The following is a 5,731-nucleotide window of genomic DNA, read 5'->3' as shown; positions in this document are numbered from 1 at the left end:
CGCTTGCATACCTTGTTAACAATTGTTTTTCTTGCATTTATTGTTTTATTATTTAACCAAATAAGTTTATATTTTTTCATTTTAATTACTTTTATAACAACAAATAAAGATATACATAAAAACAAGAAATTTAGTACTTATGTATTTATTTCAAATATGCAATTAAGAACACAAAATATTAACATACATAAAAATATAATAACCTAAAATTATTATAATTTCGCTGGATTTCTAACTAAGCTATAAGTGGAGTAACTCCCTTATTTGGTCAAGATCTTGGCAACAGCAACGATGAAACTGTATAATCAAATACAGTATATGAAAGGAGAGCGTGGTATATGGGTCAGACTTTCTGGCTTATATTACAGTAATACGAAAAGCTTTAACATTATACGTAGATATTGATTCTTAGCTGTATCTATTCTACAACTGTGTCATTTATATCAAACTCAGAAGGTCATATAGGAGTAGTAAGACAATCTAAAATAGGCAATACAGAGCAAAGAACTGTCAAGTGATACATAGAAGTAGAGATTGAGAATTTATTTAAATATTCCATTATAAATCACGTTTTGATGCTAAGTTTATTGATATACATTGGTAATAAAGTCATTTGATTAAAATTTGAATGTAACTAAAAGGTTTCAACATCCGTACTTTGACCCACCCGTACACGTAGGGTAAGTCTTACATTTCTTACACAGGTGACAAGATGCCTCAGCATAGTCACTACTAATACTAGACCATAAATATTATTTAACTAATTAATACAATATTGATTTCAAATTTTAATTTTCTTTGCTACCATGTCCCCGGGTAGGGCAGCGGTAAGTCTAGGGACTTACGACGCTAAAATCTGGGGTTCGATTTCCTGCGATGGACATAATGGATAGCCCAATGTGGCTTTGCTCTAAAACAAACAAACGAACGAACGAACTTTCCTACCGGCAAGAAAACTAGATCAAATTGTATCCCACAGATTTGTTTATAAGGGCATTTCGAGGTCAAATTACACGTAAAGATTGTGGTACTTCTTACATAGGAGAAACCTGCCGACAAATGTCTTCAAGATTAAAAGAATATTTAAAAGCCCCCTTCCTTTGGCTCAAAATAATTATTATTTTGGTTTTTAGGACGTTAAAATCATCAACAGAGAAAATAATACAAATAACCGAAACACCATAGAATATCTCTCTATAAAAACAAAATAAAAACTAGTATTAACCAGTACTCAGATGTAAAATTATATTTATTTTAAATTTTCCCCACTTAACAGTTCTACTGGGCTTGTTGCTATTTTGTTGCTTTAGCTATATAGTATCATTGTTAATACTGCAACACGTAACGGTTTTGTTCTGTTATTCAAATACTGCCATTTGACGATGTAAATCTAGCGAAACGTAGTTTTTAAAAATAAAATGGAAAAATGCGTCTTTTAAAACCTAACTTCCTATTTAATCCGCAAATGAAACCTTCATTTTCAGATTGCAAGTTTTGACTTTAATTTAAATCAATAGGTGTTAGCTGGTACTATACGTTAATTCAAGTTTTTACTTTAATTTAAATCAATACGTGTTAGCTGGTACTATACGTTAATTCAAGTTTTTACTTTAATTTAAATCAATACGTGTTAGCTGGTACTATACGTTAATTCAAGTTTTTACTTTAATTTAAATCAATAGGTGTTAGCTGGTACTATACGTTAATCCAAATTCCACATTATGACGACGTTGAAAAAGATGGCGTCCCTAGACTTTTTACTTTTTTCACACGCTTCTTCATCTGCCCTATAATAATTTTACTGGTCAATATTTTACGAAATTGCGTTTCTAAATTAAGAACTTCATGACACTTTGGATTTAAACAGTAGGTCATTAAAGAATATTGATTTTAAAGACAAAGTTAACTAAAAATACCCAATCATTATTGATTATAAGTCATATGCTACTATAAATTATAATACAACTTTAACAAAGACTATTTTATATGTATTCTGATTACATAAGAAACGGCATACTTCTGTAATGTTAATAATTCATAATAAAACTATTTTATGTAAAGATGTTAAATATAACAGTAATACTTTGTTACGTAACAGAGCTCCTTCCCTGCAAAAGTTAAAATTCTAATTTTGTTTTTTATGCTAAACTTCTTACGATATAAAAATAAACAACAACAACAGCAGTAAAAAAAGAGTAACAATAAAAACTTACCTGAGAAGGGGGTAATTGGATTCCCTGTGACCATGACTAGAAGTAAAGATTGTTGGATAATTAACAGCTGTGACATTGTGACAACAGATATTGTTATGTTAGTAAGTTTCTCAAAATCATTATTGTAGCTGAAGTAACGCAAAGAAAGAAGTAACTAAACCCTCTGCGATATGTGATGTAGACTTAGACTGACGCTTTAGTGTGATATCGCAACTTTTATATGATAACAATATAGGTTTTCTGATAAGAAAAATTACACGTATATGGCGAGCCATTGGGGCCATAACGTATGGAATTTACGCGTTGGATCAACACGTTATTGGCCCTGTAAACTAGAAATCAACAAAATTGCAACGTATTGATTCTAAGCGTTACCAAAATAGCCAATAATACTGTCGTAAATCTTGCTAGGGGTGCGGAAGCACTCCCCTGGCTTGACGTGGTTCCTGTCATACACATATGTTTCAATGTTTTTCACTAGTTTTCAGCATCCCCACCACATAAACTGTTCCAACGTCAATGTTGCTAGGCGTTATATTTTGAAGCATATTATACTCGTATAGTCTTACTGACTATTTCGACAACGCGTAGAGTAAACATATAATAACCCTGTTGGCTAACAGTCTACAGTAGCATAACATGTTTATTGAACGTGTAGTCGAAAACTTCGACCTACGACACCACATAGCGTTGCTCCAACGCTTCGTAGAGACATAGTGTCATTGAAAGATATTTTATCATCGGCTTGTTCGACAACGCGTTGAATCAATCAATACGTTATGGGCCCGATGATCTGCCACAACGACAGGTTGCGGTTGTGAGTCACGTACAACTGCAACGGTTATGTGTACATTTTGTTTTCACGTATTAAACAATGCTAGTATTGTGTACACGTCGCCTTGAGCTACATCCCAGGCTGTTTAACAAATGAGACACACCGTCACCACAGCCATTGACGTGCCTTACCTTGCTTGTTTTGAATTTTCGCGCAAAGCTACACGAGGGCTATCTGAGCTAGCCGTCCCTAATTTAGCAGTGTAAGACTGGAGGGAAGGCAAGCTAGTCACCACCACCCACCGCCAACTCTTGGGCTACTCTTTTACTAACGAATAGTAGGATTGAACGTCACATTATAACGCCCCCACGGCTTCAAAGGCGAGCATATTTGGTGGGACGGGGATTCGAACCCACGACCCTAAGGTTGCGAGTCGAGCGCCCTAAACACCTGGCCATGCCGGGCCGTGCCTTATCTGAAATATTGTTATTTATAAGCTTTAAAAATCAGTTGACACAAACGCAAATAGCGAAAAAAGTTGTATTTACTTTTATATTTAATTTCACGATGTGGAGAAAAAGTTTTTGCTCTGATAATTTCTTTAAATTACATAGTTTTTTTTTAAATTAAAAGCTTGTGTAACTACTCATTCTAACGAAGAATGTTTTGAGTTGAAAATAGCAATAACTTTTATTTATTTTGTCCTTGTTTTAGATTAACCTGGACAAATATGACTGTGAAGGTATGGCAGAAAGACATCTACAAAATACGAGATTTTTGATTGTTTGTTTGTAATTAAACTCAAACCTACATAGTGGGCTATCTGTGCTCTGCCAACCACAGGTATCGAAACCCTGTTTCTAGCGTTGTAAGTCCGAAGACATACCGTTGTGCTACTAGGGGGCGGAGAGATGTGGGCGCTAAGATACTTCGATAACTAATAGTAATGTTGTTTCTTTTGTTTAAGATTATTTGTTGATTCGATTCTATAAAACCCATTAAATCCACCTGTGGCAGGTTTCACGCATAAGAAAAACAACAACAACAAAAACGAAAATATAAAGTGTGTTTTTATGTGCTTGTAAAGTAACAATGATTATCTGCACGTACACCTACTAATCAGATTTTTACATATACATGTAAAGTCAAAGATCTATTGAGCTGAACCCATCGCGCCATCTGTTGAGCTATAAATCCTGCCTTTTTTTTTCCACTTAACTCTCCGGTAGCTCATGATTAGTAAGCTTGAGTGCTTGTAATGCTAACATTCAGGGTTCAATCCCTGGTGCGAGACAGCGAAGATAGCCCACTGTGTGGCTTTACGCTTAAAAAAACAATATTTTTCAATTAATAACAACAACTAAATATTAAAGCAAATTAGATATTGCGAAAGTACTCAATTTAGTCACCAGTCTACACGTAAAAACAATTTGGAAACACATAGTAAAGTATTAACATAATCTTAGGGACAACTATTTCAGGTAGTCCTTGAGTAGCTTTTCTCGAAATCTAACGTATAAATATAGTTTCTTCTATTTTTAATAAAACTGCCCATTTTGAAAAATTAACAAACTGAGTTTAAGATTGGGTGGTTATCTTAAAATAATACTCATTTTTGACAGAAAACTTATTTGTTTATTTATGGATGTGTTTTACTCATCAAAACGCGAATTTCATGAAGAAAAGATGACGTACAGGTCTAATCTATTCTTTGATTCGCTACTTCCGCTGCAGTAGACTAGTTTCGCCGAATTCGCAGCTCATCAGAACTCCTATAGTGGTGGAAGGTAAATAGTTTCTTTGGTGTAGTCCTTTACTCTCTATTAATAACTTAAAATACGTTAGGTGTATGGATAACATGTTACATACTGTCACGGTTAACTACCCATTATTATGCAACCTACAAGCAGAACTGACGAGTTGTGAATTCGGTGAAACTAGTCTGCTGCAATCAGATAGTAAGTTAGACTCTAAGTAATTTTCTTCACTGGCGAGACAAAAAATCATAACTAAATAAATAATCAATTAGTCCGCTGAATAATAATGGATAATTATTTATGATGGCATGTTACATATTATCTAAACACCTAAAGTATTTTAGGTTATCAGTGGTGAGAGAATTTATTTGTTGTAAATATCAGAAAGACTTTGGTAGAAAGAGAAGAGAAAATATCACTAGTCGCTGTAGAAAAGTAGAATTTTATTCTTCATACTTGTAGAGAGGTAATAACAGTAGTAGCTGAAGAAGAGTGTTATTCTCCGTAATCGTTATAAGAAAGTAGAATATTATTTCTAATACTTGTAGAGAGAAGAGAAAAGAACAGTATTTACTGTAAGAAAGTAAAATGTTAACCCTCACAGATATAAAATTAAAAGTTCAATGTGTCCACCAGAAATTATATTGTGATATTTATTATTCGCGAGGCTATGCGCCTAATATGCTGTATTGTTTATCTATGCCGTGAGACAGAACTGATGTGTAATATTGTTTATCTATGATGTGACAAAACTGATGTGTAATATTGTTTATCTATGATGTGACAAAACTGATGTGTAATATTGTTTATCTGTGATGTGACAGAACTGATGTGTAATATTATCTGTTTGTGATATGACAGAACTGGTGTGTAATATTATTTATCTGTGATGTGACATAACTGATGTATAATATTGTTTGTCTGTGATGTGACAGAACTGGTGTGTAATATTATCTGTTTGTGATATGACAGAACTGGTGTGTAAT

Source organism: Limulus polyphemus, unplaced genomic scaffold (genome assembly GCF_000517525.1).
Source record: "Limulus polyphemus unplaced genomic scaffold, Limulus_polyphemus-2.1.2 Scaffold6713, whole genome shotgun sequence".
Classification (NCBI taxonomy): Eukaryota; Metazoa; Arthropoda; class Merostomata; order Xiphosura; family Limulidae; genus Limulus; species Limulus polyphemus.
Note: the sequence above shows the minus strand (reverse complement) of the source record.